Genomic DNA, 19,004 nt, shown 5'->3' with positions numbered 1-19,004 from the left:
AGTAATTAATATTTGAGAGCCTTATTTCTTACCTGCAGCATCCGGATCAGTTTCTTCCCTCCTTCTGCTCCAACATTAAAATGTACAATATATTAGCTCAGTAAGCTTGCCTATTTTCCACCAACACCAGTGATTTTTACCTCATTTACCTAATTTTTCCTTCTAACACAGAAGTACTAAATGTATCTAAAATACTGTAACAGCATACAATGGAGTCTTCGAAATCAGGTTATTTTTGTACTCAAACACCTGCTTGTTATGGGAGCTATGACTTTAGCATGTACAGAACTAACCCAGGCAGTGGCAATTACTGCACAGTGCTGCATTAGAGTGTAGCTTGATGGCCATTTCCTCCTATTTCATCGTTGGTTGACATCTATTCAAGTAATTTGCACTGATAGTGCATAGAAACAGAAAACCTTTATAAAGTAGTCAATCCATTAGTGACAGACCGTGCTCTTAAGTGAAAATTGCTGTGGAGATACTCTCAAATATACAGTATAAGCAATTAATTTTATATTCAGTAGACACCACAGATGCCTCAGTATTTCAGGGCTCTCCTCCTGAAAACGAGTTTTGGCAATTTAGTGAAAAAACACAATGTCACATGATGTAGAGTTCACCAAAGAAGTAATAATACTCTAATAAAAGTACCCTTAGATGCAAGGCTATTTTTAGAATTAAGTATTCAAACATATGGCGAGAACAGAAACAGTTTACAGAGTTGTCAAAGTCTTACTAGCAGACATGTTAATAAGATATGGGGAAAAATATTGCTTTCCTTATGACTTTAATAACCTAGGGGGACACACACACACAAAAAGGCACACTGTCATGGTGCTCAGGCTCTGTAAAAAGTTGTATACTTTCAGACAATTGTAAAAAAAAAAATACTGTCATTTTTATCTGCCTTTGCCTGCTCTCTGCCCTGTTAGATATTATCAAATGTTGATAGTTATATTCATTACTCAAAGGATGCCTTATAGCAGAGACAGGCTATACTGATATTACCCTTCACTAGCTAGCACATTCAGCAATAACCATAAAGATTCAATAGACTTCAGCATAGGCTGTACAAGCCTATTGGGACTGAGAATAACTATGTACATGTGTAGGTAGCTATGACAGTACTCACTAGACTAAAGCTGGTATGAGTATGCCCATGTACAGTATCTTATGAAGATAAAGGCAAAATAACTCCTTTTACCTGCTTCACCACACCACCATTTAGTCATGCACGCTCTCTGTTTTTAAATCACCAGAGGACTGCTTTCTCAATCCTTATTGCCCTTTTACAATTCTTTTCTGCATTTATTTTTCTATAATTTTGGCTGTCATGCCAGGTAGCTACAGTAAAATCAATGTAATTTAAATGGAAATTTCTGAAAGTTACAATATTCTTCCCAAAACTACCTACACTTTGCATTCTAAAGCAGTAGAGCTATCCCTTATCCACTGAAAATAACATAGCGGCTCTGTTCCTAGTCAACAGAGAGCAAGAAGTTGGTTGTATACTTGAATGACAGCAGCGCATATGCACCCCGTATGTCACTCTCACTGTGACTTTAATAAGCAACAACATTGTTGTAATTTTACCCAAAATACAATTGCACACCATGCTTTAGTAAGCAAACTGTGGCTTGATGCAACCATGACAAATATGAGCTTCTGTGAAAGCGTAAGACAGCTTATAGGATTTCTTTTCCAGTGGCTGGATGAAGATCAGAGGAAGCGTCTGAACTACAAGCAAAATCCAAACTTAAAAGTGAAGTTGATACGAATAATGGAGTCCTCTATAGTTAAAGGGAGAAAATTCAGACTAGTCTAATACTTTCTAACATACTTAGCAAGTATGCTCTAAGAACTGAGGGGTATCCTATTTACAAACCAGTACAGAAAGCTTCACTTAAATAGCAATGGTATTAGTTCAACTCCACTACCTGAAAACATCAGTAAGATGGCAGATACATGACACCACCTTGCATATGGTTTTTCATTATAGATAGGAAGAGAGGAAGCAAGTAGCCTTGGTGTCAGAGTTTAAGTGACCACAGCTCTATTACCAAAGTACCAACTTTAAGTGACCTGGTCAAGCTATACATAAACTTTTTGTGCTGCCTCCCTAGCTGTAAAGAAAATGTCATTTGACTTGCAAAGTTTTTCACTGTTGTCTTTGCAATTTTAAGTGCATTTTTAACCTAGATGCAATACACAAAATAATATTTAAATAAGTTAAGCTCTCTAAAACAGCTCCCAGGAACTGGTAGAGTAGTGCTATACCATATTTGTATTCACCTGAACTCACCCGGTTGACATTTACTTATGTTATTTCAGAAGTATTGTATAAAGCCTGAGAACAGATGGTACTAGACTAAAGAGATGAACATTCAGAAAAGCTAGAATTCAGAGACCTTGATATCTGGGGGACAACTTAGAGGCCTACATTGTTTCACTAGGCAACATGTAAAACACTAAAATAGACAAGTGATCCTAGCTATGAAACAGGACTGGAGGAAGAACGCAGTCTTTAAGAGATTAAGTAAACTGCCCAAGATTACAAAGCAGAGCAATGGCATAGTTTGGCTTTGAACCCATGTTTCTCGTATTCAGCTCAAACAATCTAGCCAGAGAATTGTGTTTCAGCAGACACTTAGGAGAGCTGTTCAGGTTCTTCCAGCTAAGAATCTTGCACTACAACATCCTCTTTTTTTTCCTTGCAAAATTTACATATATATATATATATATATATATATATATATATATATATATATATATAAAATATATAATATATATATAATGACTCTCACACTCCACACTGACCTCACCAAATAATAGAAAATTCCCCTCACTTGCTAGACTTCACAATCCTGAAAACAACAGTATGATATTCAGTAGTGTCATTATCCAGACATCAAGGGACAAAAAGGAAACAATGACCTCCGCACAGAAACATTTCAGAGGGAGCTGGATTCCCACATGTGGTTTGGGATACTAATTTTAAATTCATACCTGGGATATTTTGTGAGCATTTCTCATTAGACAAATAATCACTATAGATTTTATAACTCTGCAGTACTGCTATTCAACAGATGACTGTTTAACAGACCAGTGTGAACTACTTTCTTTAGCGCAGTCTGTTAACAATGGCATACAAAAAGGAAAATTGAGATCCAGCTGAGTGGTTGTTTGAATGGCCTGTGGTGGGTTTGTCACAAGCTATTTGCTGCTCACATGGGAAATCAATTTCAATATGTAGCGGTGAGCTTCACTATCTCTCTATCACTAAGGAGCACAGGCAGTTCTTATATGTTAAGCACATTCAAAAAATTTAATCCAACTGCCAGTCTGGCACTAATCTCATTCGCAGAAATGCTCATGCCCCAGACAGTTGAGACCATTCCAGATCAGGGTCATCCAAGTAGGCTATATATTTGCTCTTGGGTTGAAATAGCATGGTAATGGATATTTCAGTTTAAACTTTATTATTTCAGTAGCACTGTTAGGAAGGACTTAATATGGATTCAGGAGATTTGGGTTCATCATCTGCTTCTGCAACAAGAATTCACGTGACCTTGAACAAGTCAAATAGTTAATTTTGTTATCTAGGAAATGGAAGTGTGGCTTTAAAATCTAAAGATCAACATCGAAGAGAGACTAAATTTATTTTAAACTGACTTTTTCCCCCCATGAAGTCTTGTGCTAGTTCTAGTGTCCTTACTAATTATTTATTTAAACTTCTCAAAAAATAGGCTGGTGAAAATCTTTATGGAATTTAACAGAAACTAATACTTCTTTTGTATTTCCATAGAAGCATAATGTAGTTGAAAAGTACTCTTCTTTTGGTTGCAAGTGGAGATTTATTTTTTTCCCCTGTCCAAAATACAACCAAATCAGTTTACTCTCTCCACAGTGTGGACAGCCTGCATTTGAATTGTGAATTTTGCACACCCATTTTAACAACATTCAAGCACTGAGAGTTAGCCAGGATGATGCACTTCAAGATACGCTCTGTTCTTACCAGTGGTGAGTTATAATTCAGCTTTATTTCCTATCCTGGGATGTAAGTGTACTGATATTTAGTAGGAAAAAAAAAAAAGTCATAAAATGAGGTAGCACTGACACTCTCTTTGCTGGAATGTGGACAGATCCTGGGCTTAATTTTAAAGGGTGGCTTAGCAAGATTCTACTGTAATCTACACAAAATGTATAAAACACGAACCATTTCCAGAATAAGGCCACTAATTTTGCCATTGGCAATTAACAGTGAGAAACAGCAGTTAAAAGCAAAAACACTCACTTGATTACAGAGGTGTTTTTGAGGCAATAAACTGTGGGAAGAAGTATAAACACACAGTCCTCTCATCCCTCCTCTTTCTTTTCCAGTATGAGTTTAGGTGTCTCTGCTTCCTGTATGTACTGTTCCCCGAGGAGAAATTTCAGTCTGTTTTCTTAGTGGGGAATCCAAACAAGTCCATGCTACATTTGAAGATGGGGACAGCACTGTAGAACAGTAGGATTACAAGTTTCCCATGAGTCATAGTCATGACAGTCTGATGTCCAGATGCCCAGATTCGATACCAGGGCTTCTCTTCTCTGCAATGGCTGGGCACAACATGTTGTTCAGATTCACTTCTGTGACCTAGGAAAGGGACAACAAATTTATAAATTAGTAATATTTTGGGTTGCAATGCTTCAGAGACCTAAAATGGTAATTTTCAAATTACCATAGTAATCAAAAGTGTTTAGCTGGCAATCCTTTGTTCAGCATCAATTGGCATCAGCATCATTTTAACAAAGAAGATGCTGGAGACCTAGCTCCCCCTGCAGTCTAAGATGTCTGAACCATACGACGACACTGTGTGACACTGCAGTGACACTGATACAAAGGCCTCTGATTAAGCATAAAGGATATTCCTGGACCTTCAGGTACATCTGTTCATACATCAGATCGCTCCTTAAAGTGCCCCCCCCAAAAAAGGGGGAAAAAAGGGGGAAAAAAAAACCCAAAACCAACACCAGTATGCTTTTCTGTTCCATTAAATTATGCTGGAGATCTCAAACCGTAAGAAAGATTATCACCTGAACTCTACCGCTGAGGAGTAGCCACATATTAACTCTTAGGCCATACCCCTGTGGAGTGATACCATTTGCTCACAGCACTTAGGAAATAACAATGCCATTTTGATTAAATTTCAATATAATTTGAAGCTGTGAAATCAAGTGCACATGTGATCTTGTCAAATCCATCCAAAAATCTGACCACTGATAGATTTACTAGCTTAAGGACCAAGACAGTCAAGAACTGGTTAGACCTCTGAGGTTGATGCAATGTAAGCCAGATTTTTTTTTCCATTATGTTGAAAGTGTATGGCAGGCAAAATAAAGTTTTCCTGAACACCACTGGAGGTCTCTAGTACCTTGATCTCTGGAGGCCAGGTTAACGCACTCCTGAAACAGTGGTGGCAGTTTGAGACATTACAATTCCCCAGCTGCCTAAGCCTTCTTCCAGCAATCTCTATCCCAGTAGCAAAATACAGTGTACTTATCTGAGCATACTTGTATGCTTCGTAAGACCAACTTAGTTGTGACTGCAGATGAAAGTGGTTTGAGGAGTTTTCAGTGAAGGGGTGGTTCCATGGTCTAAATCAGTGCTGCACTGGCTCCTGTCTTTTTCTCCCCACCCTGGCAATTCACTCATTGTGCCTCCCTTTTGCCAATCCTAGCGCTCATCTGATCACACAGTAATACAGTCCAGGAGCTACAAAAGCATCCATACTTTTTTGAAAGGGAAGAGAGGGTCTCATTCCCTGAGGGGGATTAAAAAAAACAAAACACAGTGACCATATCCAAAATTCTATATCTATCCTATAGCTGGGCAGTCTGATTAGAGCTTTTTCAGGAATGCTGCTTCCTGCCCAGCTCTAGAGTATAATTTTTGACAAGCTTCACAGGTGATACAAGGTGAGATTCATCCAACAGGAAAGCAGCCAACTACAGGCCTACTTCACGTAGGAACTGCATTGAGTTAAAATCTTCTGTGCTGACCTGTTACATCTGCACGCCATCTATTTCACCTGAGAGCCTTGTAGTGCAGTTGAGAAAGATCTGAACCACAGTACATGTGCATTTGTTTTGTCTCAGTGGTATGTGCATGCATACATGCATATGCACGTTTGGAAAGGAAACATGTTAGAAGGGGAAGAAAGGAAATTTGTATTCGGCCAGTACAAAGGGGAGGGAGACAGAGGAAGAGGGGAAGAAATCTTTATTCCCATGGGGGAATATATCCTTGAGCACTGAGCTCTCAGTCAGTTTACTGTGCAACACTGAAGCCTGAGCACTGATCATGTCTCTAGTACAGCAGTTTGATCCTAAGCATGGTGGAACCCCCAAACTGATGAGAGGGAACACCAAAGGTGATTCTGCCAGTGCAACATGTCCTGTCTTCACCACTATAATGAATAATGGGGAATTCAAAAAGAAAGAGAAAAAAAGGATTTATCGTCCTCACTGTCACCCAGTTTCCTGTCCAAAAGGAAACACTTCAACACATAATTGAGTCTGTGTGCATGATTAGGATGATACTTGATTAGCATGTCAACAAACTCAGTCATGCAGTTCTATCTAGAGTAAGCCTCAAGCCATCTCTGCTTCAGGTGTTTTGCTCAACTCACTTGAGAGAAATATTAATATTGTGATAGAGATCCTATTAAGGGAATCAGTAATATCGATAGGCTTCCAGTAAAACTGAAGTAGCATACTTCTTCACATCCTATCCATTCCTTTTCATTTTTCCATTTTTACTACACTTCAGTAACTTCTCCAGATTATTATCTCTAGATTCACTGATGGAACTTTCTATCATAAATATAGGAATAGAGCTGCTATCAATAAATATAGAGCTGATCAATGTCCATAGAGCAGGCTGCACAAGATATGATAAAGGGTATCATCTACTCAAAGTGCTTTTAAACAGAGGTGCTATTGAAATGACAAAATATTAACAAATATTTTTAAGCTGAGTAGTTTTTCCATCAGCAATCATAGATCTAGTCACCTGTGGCATCAGCCATAACTTACTGCAAGAGTTCACGTGTGTTTTGCTAATGAGGTATTACAGTCAGTCAGGTGACTAGGAGCCAACTGCGTAAGAAATTGAAAAGTTAGTTACATAGCCTAGGGCAATCCCAATTGATACATTTAGCCAATAAAGTTTGGGTCTGAAATTTCAGTACTATCATGTCAACATTAGGTGGCAGCAAATACCTGGGAATTAATAAAGGGCAAAAATTTAGACCACCACATTAGGCTGCAAAGGATGGAGACAATGCACAACACAAAGCCCTTCAAACTACAGATACAGTCCCATCAGCTCCAGATAAAAGGCACAGAAAAAACAGGAGAGCATTTACTTTGAAATTCAAAGGAAGATCACAGGTAACATCCAATGACGAATGTAAAAGCAAAGCAAATATATATCTCAAAAGGATACATTATTTGGGAACTTCAAGGACATCAAAAGAAGTGATATGGTAATATTACAAGAGTTTGATTTGTCATTGCCTACAATGCACTGCATGGCTGTAAACACTATTGTTTCCTCTCTGCCTTCTGTAATGATTAGGAGTTTATACAACTTCTGTTTTACTATATCTTTTAAATTCTGGCAAGCGGTGCTATCAAAGTTGCATCAAAATGAAATGTGGCTGGCATATTTCACTAATAAGAGACAAACAGAACGATCTCTGAATTACTGTACTTCACTTTTTCTTTGGCTCATTTACACTTAGCTTCACTCAATAGTCAAGAACAAAAAGAGGGTTACAAACATAGCGTAGTAAGCGCAAAGGATTGTAAGTGGCTGCTGCTGTAAAATACAAGAGATTCACGAGAATGAAACAGGCTAAGTTTGTTCTGAGCGTTTGCTAAATTACATCCCACTGCTTGGCATCACACCCCTAGGTTGTCAGTTGAAGCTTCTGAACATCTGGACTATATATTACGAGCTTCTATTTCCTACATGAAACAATGCAGCTCTGCTAGATAATGCGGCTGAGGGCACATCGACGCTAGAGGGGGACAGAGCATCACACCAGATGAATACATACTACACTACCTTCTAAGGGGTGACGATTAGAAAAACCCCAGTCAGTGCAATGATTTAGGATTCCCAGACTTACTGCAATATTACAGTAAAATGGATGCAAGATAGTAATACTGTTTGAGAAGGTAGCAAGCAAGCTAGCCTGTTTTACTAATGAGTGCCACTACAATTCATTACAGCTTCAGAATTCCAAGAAATTATCTAACTAACTGATTAATATTTACCTGGGATCTAATGATAAAAAGAGATCTTTTCAGCTCAGTTTAAGGTGCAGTACTTCCCGAGAAACATCCAAGCAGGCAAAAGTCTTGAAAACAACATAACCCTTTGGGCGAAAGACCATCTTTTCATGCCCCTAATTCAGTGCCCGACACTGTTACCCAGGATGGAACTCCAACATACCACCAGGAACTGTTAAGTAACAACAAGTAAGAGTAATACATATTCTAAGAAAAAGAGCAAAAATCTGTGGTAACCGTTAGGCACATCTTGTTCCACTGGAAGGGACCAATTCAATATACAAAGGGCAAAGTGCCAACCTACCTCCTTTCCGCAGCAGACAGATGGGCACAACGTAGAGCATCACACGCTGGATGTAATAGATTTCCATTTCAAATGGAAGCTGAGGAATAAGGAAAATTCATTATTAACAACTGAGTCACAAGGAACCATTTTTAAGAAGGAAAACTTCTCCTTATGCCCCGCAAGAATCCCTTCATTTAAGTTCTTTTGTCACCTGCGTGTATTAACAAAGGGATGAGAGACATTAATGGTCAGTGCTTTGAAAATGCAGCTATCTGTACCCATCCCATCCTCCTTGCCGCAAACACGATACAGTGCTTCGAGCAGAGAATTTAGGAAATTAGCCAGAAGCACAATAAAGGAGGAATAACATAAGATAACATAAGCTCGCTCTCTTCCTTTTCCTTGTTAGTATAAATTACCAACAACGATGCAAAAAAGCAAAGTAATCAAAGTGTCTTTGTCTATACCCATTTGTTCGGAAAAAAAGTCTCAAACTAGACCATAACACTTTTAAAATTGAACAATGGCAGGAAAAATTAAAATCCAAAATTCATAATCCAAGTTATTGTTGCAGTTCACTTAAAAGGCTGAAGAGACATACTTTTCTGATATATTTCAGATGTGAAAATTGGACAATACCCTTACTTGAGTCTGAAATCTCACAGGAGTAATGCAAAGCCAAATCATTAGCCTTGGTTCAAATGCAGACTCATTTTAAAGCCTAAAGTGACTCTGGATGCAAGTCTTACTATCATGGCCTGTCTGTTCAAAAAACCTTCCTTTTCTGTTATTGTCCAAAGATATTAAAGTCATAATGTTGAAACAGAAACATCACAAAAAATTCTGCATCAGCAGAAGTCAGAGATTGAAACAGTTCAGCTTTCTTCCTAAATAACAGTCAATAAACAGCAGATAAATTCTACAATTTTTTTAATCCAATTTTGAATTTAAAAGCCATTAAACCCAACAGCTGGATTCTATTAGTCCTGGCATCCTCCAGCTGAATACTTTAAACACTATCAGTGTCCTGACTGCAAACTCCAACATGTGCAGCCAACTCTTGGGAGACAGTAGGCTAAAGAATCTTCCATACAAGCTGTTGGGTTAATTTACTCTAAGTATTCTGTATCAAAACATAAAACCAACCAAGATAACAGTATGCAGAAGCAAGAACTTCACAGAAATTCTGAAGTTTCCTGACTATTAATCTTTTCTTTTGTCTCCTGTATTACCTGTTGAAAGATACCTAGGGCAAAATAAGGGAATCAAACAAGAATATCTGAAGAGAGGCTAACGCAGCTTTAGTAGCGAGAAAGGAAAACCTGTACCTCTCCCAACTGGAATACGCACACTTCAGAAACAATAGCTCCTAATATAAACAATACAACATGAGGCACTCAATCCCTGCCAAGGAGCATGCTCTAATATCCTGTGGTTTCATGTGGGCTTCTGCACTCGCCGAGTTGTGAGGGTCAGTTACACAAACGTTACACTCAGGACACTTCTGAGAACAGAGTAACAGTTGTTTTGCTGCAGTAGTGTTGACAATGTTTTTTTTTTGTGTGTGTGTGTAAAACAAAACATTTTTTTTGCTGTGAAAGATTGATTGTTCTGAAGCCCAGCTAATTATGCAAATGCATTTCCTGGTATGGAACTGACAACGCAGACTTCTCTGTACAGCCAGGCACTCAAGCTGTACAGCCAGGCCACAATAAAGAGAAAAAAACAAACACAACAGATTAACTATAAAGTTGTACAGAACGACTGACTCACCCAGCTCTAAAGGTCTGGTCTGTAAGTTGTTTTATCAATAAACACTCATTCACAGATAGCAGATAGGTGCAGATAGTGGAGACAACATAGAAAGGATCACCCATCAATCCAGGATTTTAAAAACCTCTTCACGAAAACAAATTAGCAGTTTAGAATGTGATCACGTTTGAGATATCCAAAAATCAAAGCAACACTTATTCACAGAACATAAAGGAGGTCAGAATACTGCCTCCTGAGTTGATTCATCTCATAATATTTGATGGTATGCAGTTGCAAAGGCCATGAGTATCTAAATCCAGACTGCAACAAACCCTAAAGTAGACCCTCGCCACAGGCCTCAACAGACGTGTCTTCTCCCATCAGATGCCTTTGGTGGAACGCAGCAGCCACTCTCAAGAGCAACAAGTATTTCCCTAGTAACAGACCAATGTATTGATGACATATTTCTTTATCCACACCTGTCCCCAGATTCGGGAACATTGAACGTTCGTTATCAAGATGGACTACTCTGAACTCTGTATATTAATTTCCAATCGGTTTGCTGGCTGTTTGCCCTAAACTCCTCTCTCCCTTGCAGGCTGCTAGCATCACTCTTCCTGCATTTCACCTTGTTTCCCTTCTCAGGGCATTAAAACAAGTAAAGGTACAAGACAAAATGACAAATTATCCATTTCTTCTACTAACTCATATTCTAGGCTCTCTTAACAGTCTAAATGAATACAGAGTACAGGCTACCCTGCTACTCAAGATAATAGGTTCTTTTCCTTTAAAGGTTGCTACTTGAAGAAAAATCTGTTCATTGTCCATTCACTGGTTTTAACATTGGTATAAAATCATGCTGTGTTTCAAAACACAGCCTAATACTGACATACACTATTCCTCAAACACGCACACAAAATCCAGAGTACTATGTTAGCATATTTTGCAATAAACATTCAGACTATTCAGTTTTTACATTTTCTGATGAAACTTCTGCTAGAAGATGTACGATGTTTTGTTTTTTCCAGGAAGAGTTCAGCTCAAGGTAGCCACATCTGCTGCTTGCCCCCGCATCAGCCCAGTATGGTGCAGATTCAAAAGGGCCACAATTCCCGGGACACTTGCTAAGGGCTCGCTGGAGACGTACCAAGAATAAATAGCGAGCAGACAGTAAGCTCTCATCCCAGGAACAGGTAAGTTATGTATAACGGCCTAACTAAACCCTTAGCAGCCACTTTTATTGCTTGTGAGACTGCAGAAAAGAGAAACTATGTGATGAAGGATTAGAGCTCACCTCTTTCTTTTATCTCTGAGCAAGAAAAGTCACGGCCATCAACGGCAGTCCTCTGAGCACGTGATGGATGCCTCAACTTAAACCAGCTATTGCCCTGAGGAAACAATTAGGTCTTTCCATTGACTGCACTAAGATTTAGAAAAAGCTCTTCAAAACCATAGAGCTTCGAATAGAGTTGAGCCCAGAAGTCTAATATTTAGATGCGAGTTCCTCCCTGCCCCGCAAAGCATGGCAAAACACTAGTCTAAACTCGCTTCAGCTCAGCTGGTTTCAGTGGGAAGGGAGGTTGCTACTTTGCTCTGTTTTCTGAAAGTAGTATTCCTCCCTCTGCTAATTATTTATGCCTTGGTTTTATATTTGCAACAATAGCTCAAGCACTGTGTTGGGCAAGAACTCTCCCTCCACCATCCTCTACAAAGACTGCAGGGTATGACAGAAAAAGGAACAAAAGTAATTCAGCTCTGCCCTTTTCTATAGCACACCCAGCAGGCAGGCTAGGTGTCTGCAGTAAACATGGAATGGCATTCTGTACCAGTAGCTTTCCTAGACATAGTCAGTAAACCCAGATTCATAACTTAAAATTAATGACTAGTATCCTAGACAGGGTCAGTAATCCACAAATAAGCCGCAAGCAGATTTTTTTAATTTAACCTGTAAAGCAAACCACAGTATATATGAAATGGGAGAGGGGGAATCTATATAAAGCTGTACAATGCAGAAATCATGGGGCAAACAGCTACTAGGCCCATGTAACAGATGTTGGTTACTTCTCAACATATTCAGGATAGCAAGTGACTTATTTGGCAGAGGAGAGACAGTTGCTGGAGGAGTTTAAGAGAATCATCTCAGGACAGACATGAAGTATTTAAAAAGAAAAAAAAAATCCAAAACAAAAACACAAGTGGCCTTTGGAAAACAGATTATTTCCAGTCCTGCTAAGACTCATTTCTCCAGCAGACGTCCAAACGGCAAGTAGCCAAGAAGCTGACCCACGTTACACTATTGTACTGTTCAGTACCGTATTATTCAGCCAATTCTACAGCTCAGGCACCAGTTTGTCCACCTGGCAGAGATCAGATAAGGGATTCCCACATACCTGAATGGGGCGAAAATAAAGATATGTTAATGTTGGCATTGATGCCAACAGCAAAGCCACTTAAAATAAATGAGTACCAGGGCTGTAGCTAAGTATCAGGCACCCATCTGTGTGGTGTCTGTGCTAAGGTCTAAACCAGTTTCCCCAGATTTTATTTGCAACAGTTCCTTTTCTGATATTTTCTGATATTCTGATATAGGCAAAAAAACCTAATCTCAACTTCAAGTAGGCATCTGCCATCTTCTACACAATCCAGTCAGTAGAGAGAATTATAATATAACCCCTTAAGGTAGCATTAATTGATTAGTTTTATCCAATATTATCTAGTTCTCATTTTCAATTAATCCTGTTAGGGTGGGCATATATACAGAGGGAGAGAATCAGAATCTGCATCTGCTACCAGAGGGAGGTGTTAGCATGCACAAGCACAGTCATGAGATTTATAAAGAGAGTCCGTCTGTGCTGAAGATTAGTAGAGTCGAGACATGGTGGAACACAGGACTAGGAATAATACCTTGCTACAGGGATGGAGGGGATCAGAAACATAATGAAACAAGGACAACAACTATATTTTTACTAGTATACAAATGCCAGAAGATCCAGCTAGAGCAAACCCCCAGGATTCCAACTCATGACATACCCAAATTCTGCTAATTTGAGAGGGAATTTTTTTCTTGGCCTGTCACTACAGAGATGAAGCTGACCAAGAAAGTTAGGACAATGCAGTTGTTCAATGCACTGCTGAGCTAAACTGTAGGCATTTATTTTAACTTTTATTACTGTTTTCCTTATTTGATCAGTGCTAGATTTGATGTTTATTGTATCTCATAAAAAGGCATTACAGTCTCCTGGTCACTCAATTTGATTATGCAAACCAGCACACATGTAATGACTCTAGGGACACAGTCAGGCATCTGTAGAATTGAGTCCAAGATAGAAGAGTTATATGTGCACAAAATACTAATTTCAGAAAGAGTATTTTTTACTTCCTCTACAGATAATACTGGCACTACTTACCACCAGTATAAGGTAAATTTGCATTCCCAAATAAAAGTGTGATTGTAAATTGCACTTACGCACCCATACCATTTTAACGTACGTAGCCTCGATACGTGTGAAAGATGCAGAATCAGTGGCTTTAGTACGAATAGCAGCCAAAGCACCACCTTTCCAGAGCCCTGGATGTCTAACCATACTGTTATTTTCACTTATGCCAGTTAGACTTAGACAATTTAGACATGACATCATGGGCTACCATTACTTATTCCATTTTGCTGTGTAGCTAACAGGCATTTGGGGCAAACTTTTTACTACAGTGCATCGTTACCTTAACAGTCAACAGAGATGCAGTAGGACATTATCATAGTCCCTAAAGACAGAGTGCACTGCAAGTATTGCTCAAAGTATGATTCTATTCCTAAAACAGATTTAGGCTGTGTACCTCTCAAGGCAAATAGTTCTAATAATACTGTCTAGCAACTTCTGGAAACATTAAAACTGCACCATCTCTGTGTTAGCCGAGACAGTAAGCCCAACGCCTCTAGGACATGTCTTATTTTTTACTTTATCTATATCAACATATTCAGGACATCAGCTTGCAAACAAAGCTTTAAAACCAGTAGAAATATTTTCCTTTAAAATTTGATTAATGCAATATGTTCGCACACATGCTCATACAAAAACGATTACTCTCCAAACACTTCACTGGCAGCTAAATTAATTTACTTGCACAGACCTGGTGCCACACGTTGTTTTGCGACTTATTTGAGAAACTTTTAACGGGCTTCCTTTCCAACCTTTGTGAGGCTTAGGCTAGCAGGACCTACACTGTATTCCATGTAATATAGATACGGAGTTAAAAGAGATCTTGCACTTGTGTATTTCTTCTTACACCTTTCTAGGCTCCTACCCGGGAACCTAACAATCTGATTCCCTTAACATTTTCTTCTCTATTTACCTGGAAGTCTTCAAAGATTACCCTATTTTCCATGTGATTGTTAATGCTAATCAAGAATGTTTTGTCTCTTGAGAATGAGAGAACTCTCTCCCACCTACCTGCCCAAAAGCATGCTCTCCCTCCCCCACTTCTAAATGAGTAGCTGGGTCAGGTGTCCAACTTCTCATGCTCTTACTTTCTGCCAGGCACTATATATTACAACCCTTTACAGATGTAACTAGGTATACAAATTTTTGTATGAACCATGCATACAGTAAAATATATGTCTTAAAATATCACAAAACTGAAATAAAAAGTTGAGGCATAAAATGATGACCATTCCTGACTGAGTCAAAAGCTTTTCAGGAAGGTATTACAAATCAGAGCAGAGGAACAGAGAGCATAGACAAATTTATTGCACTTTTTTTTGGAACTTCCTACTAAGTGTTAAGAGTTATTCAGTGCTTTCAGGAAAATGTCATTGTGGATATTTACAACGACAGTTATAGAGCAGAATGCACGTCTACCAAGAAATAATTTGGGCCAAAGCTGCAGTGCTATAAAACATCACCCATATTATCTTGTGCCAGAAGACACACAGAAAAGAGACTAGCCTAGCAAGCAGCTGTTAAGCCAAAAATATCCTAGAGCTGTATTTATTCCAAAAATATTTGCTCTTGGACGTAGTCCTTTGGCTCCTCTGTCTCTAGAGAAGGGCAGAATTTTATACGAGTAGTCTGTATTTTTCCTGTTTAATCACCACTGCCCAAATATAAGTGAGATCTATAATAATATTAGAGAAAATACAAGTTAATGATTTATTAAAATATTTCAACATGTATTATTTTAACCTTAACAGGTTACTCCTAAAAATCCAATAGAAATCAGAAAGCTACCTAATTTGAAACAGGAAAAGTATTCTATTATCAAGAAATTCTATTTGCATTTTTGATTTAATGCCATTTCTATTCAGCAGTAACTAGTTTTAATAAAAACAATTGCAAACTGCAAATAAACATTTCTAGTATGAAAAAGAATATGTGTAGTTACCAGATTAGGAAGGACTAAAAGACTAAATCTTGAAGGAACTCTAGGCTTATACTACTGAAACCACTGAAATCTGAGAAAATGAGCAAGCATGTGCGCTTATATGTATATATACGTACACACACACACACACACACACACACACACACACACCCCCATATGTGCATGCATAACAACTCTTAAAAATAATTCTTAGAAATATTTTATCCAGCTCAGATTCAGGACAACTTTTCTTAGCATTAATTCTCGACAGGTTTGAGTATTACTAGGGACACCAACAGGCTAATTTTTCTTCCAGAAGACAGGAAATTTGTAGCAGTTTTGAAAACCTGGATGAAGAAACCCTGCTGTGCCTAATTTGGGGGGGAGAGCAGGTGACAGACGCCAACAACACTGGGCAAATTCCAGGCCTGAGGAATCTCCCATATTCATGTGTACCCACTTCTAGTTTTTTAGTCTCCCACTACGTCATTTTAACCATGGGCCACATGCTATCCTGTGAAGCCGCTTTCAAAGCTATCACGTTCACTGTCAGTTTAAAGATCAGGGTGGAATGGACAATGAACTTTGTTCTACGCTTCCACTCTCCACATTATTAACTCTCCACATGGAAGTTTTTGTGATTGTGCTTGTAAATCAAAGACTAGTATTTTGGATCCATTCTAGTGACCTGTACCAGGAATTTACAGCCTGGTAAAACAGACTGAATTTTCCTAAAGCCAAATATATTTACTCAGCGTTCACTTTGATCATAGGAGGGCTCTTATGTGACTTCACTCAGGAAAAAAGCTTGTTGTTGGAGGTAAATAACTTGAAGCAAAAATCTAACTCAAACTATAATTTGTAGGACTAATAGCTGCCACCAGGCTGAAATAAAGACTGTATCTATAGCATATTCAAAGGCTTAAATGATGCTGACCGGCATACATCTACTAACAATCTAGCTTGCTTCAGTACCGATAACATTGAAACTGGCAGCAGAGATTTCAGCACCAACTATACAACTTGAACCCTGAATATGTCCTTGTATTAGCAGCCTACACAAATTGCATTGCTGCAACTTCACTGGTCTTGTTTGCCAAAGTTTCCTAGATTAAGCCCACCCCAGCTACGATATGATGCTACAACTACATTCCTGAATGCACTTGCTGCCACCCTACAAAAGGGTTTAGACTTTAGAATTAACCTAATCATGTGAAAGATATAAACTATTTTTTTGCATTAACTTTTTTCCCCACAATCAATTTACCCTGTAAAACACAAGGACAAAAGGTACGGCAGCGTAGCAACTGACGTCCAAAAGAAAACACACTTGACAGCTCCATCTCACAACGTAGCCATTCTGAAGTCTAAACTTTTTATACTTAAATTTTATTTATAGTTTTATATGCATCTGCTTGAAAAGAAACTAGTTCTTCAGTTTCAGGCATTCAATAGTGTTGTCTCAGACATCATTAAAATAATACTTACAAATAAAAAGAAAATGCATTTCAGAAAGTAGTTTGCTTGCTCCAGCAATGTAGAAGAAACACCTTTTAGATAGCTTTACAAAAGGGTCTGGGATGAAGAAAGGCGGCTACTTGCAAGTGTTAGTAATCTGACTGCCATATTCAAAACAGCAAGTTCTTCACAGTAAAAGAAGCAACTCAGTGATAATCTAGTACTTCAGAAAGATCTTAGCAAAAGAGCTAACTTACCTGCTTTGAGTGAAACACTCTCATCCCATCATTTTCTCAGTGTCTTAGATATCTCTTCAATACACAAATCCAGCAGGTATTTATAGATCACTCCGATTCATTATGCAAATAGTATGTAGCCTGCTGAATTTAATTGAGAGGGAGGAAATACCTGCAGAAACAAAGATATGGGAATAAAGAAGTTTTCCATGAGCAGTGAATTTACACGCAGCAAGAAATTTTAACCATCAAAACTTGCTTAGTATTTTAGAAGTATAGCTCCTAAACCAAATCTGTGTAATTTAGCCACCTCTAAAGACAGCTCAAGCACCTTTCTAGAGAAAGTATTGTAGGAAGAAATACACGAGGAGAAGGAAAGGTATAGTATACTCACCAGGCGCGTGTTAACGACAGGAAACAGCAATGCTAAGAGGGCCCCATTTAACATATGCATCTGCAACCTTAGAAGAGAGATGAGATATTATTTTCACAGATTAGAAATGAAATGCAAAGTTTTTATGTAGTATGTTATATGTACATGTTATGTATAGTTATGTAGTATTTTATGTAGTGTATCTTTCATAAAAGGTAGCAGGAAATTTGAGAAAATTCTGCTGGCTTTAATTTGAATAAAGCCACTGTTCACTGCAATAACCAGGATAAGAACTCTCTTTAAATAAACATTTTAATAATTTCCTGAAGTAGGACTGCTTTCTATAATGAGCTTTGGATTCCTAGAAGGTTTTGACTGCCTGTTCATATTAATCCTGTTCATATTAATCCTGTTCATGGTCCAGGCTGCTAAATGGTTGAAATTTTGCTGTTCATTTTGCTTTCAGAGCTTAAAATAGACATTTGAGAAAGTTTTTACTTTCATCCAACTCCATAAATGTACATGACATCAAACTAAAGCTTTGGGAATTTGGAAGAAGTCTGATTTTTGAGTCACTTAAATAAAAGAATTATATTTGTAAAGATGCAACAGAGAATCCCAAGCAAAGAACAGGGAAAGAAAGTAGTATTTAAATTACAGTGCTGTATTTTATTTTATACAGCTTTCAGTCATCTCTCCCTGAACCACTGTTGCATCAGGACCTACAGAAGTAAGGTCAGTACTGTTTAAGTCTACTTTATATAAGAGACAAAGTAAAGCATAAATTTCATTCTACAACCACTGCCTGTCATAAACTCTATTAAAAATTACAAAGTTTATAAGTAACTTGGGGCGGGGGAGGAAGTATTACAATTCCAAAACAGTTCTTCAAATGTCATTTATATGTCAGGACGTCAGAAAACAGAAAGGCTCATTCTGAAAAAGAACAAATACTGCAGCCTCTGCCCTGCAACCAGTCCTTTGCAAATGCATAGTAAATCCAGGATTTCCTAGACACCAGACTTACTTTGCACGCTCTCTGAGATGAAGAGGCACTAGTACTGTATCTCTGCATTCAGCCTACTCCCTGCCCAAATAAGGAGCAGCAGGAAAAAGTTGTAGCGAGACAGTAGCACCTCCAAAACAATTCATGAGGCATGCCCCCAGCATCATATTTTCCAGTCACTGCCTAGACTAAGAG

This window comes from Dromaius novaehollandiae, unplaced genomic scaffold, assembly GCF_036370855.1.
Source record: "Dromaius novaehollandiae isolate bDroNov1 unplaced genomic scaffold, bDroNov1.hap1 HAP1_SCAFFOLD_99, whole genome shotgun sequence".
NCBI lineage: Eukaryota > Metazoa > Chordata > Aves > Casuariiformes > Dromaiidae > Dromaius > Dromaius novaehollandiae.
Note: the sequence above shows the minus strand (reverse complement) of the source record.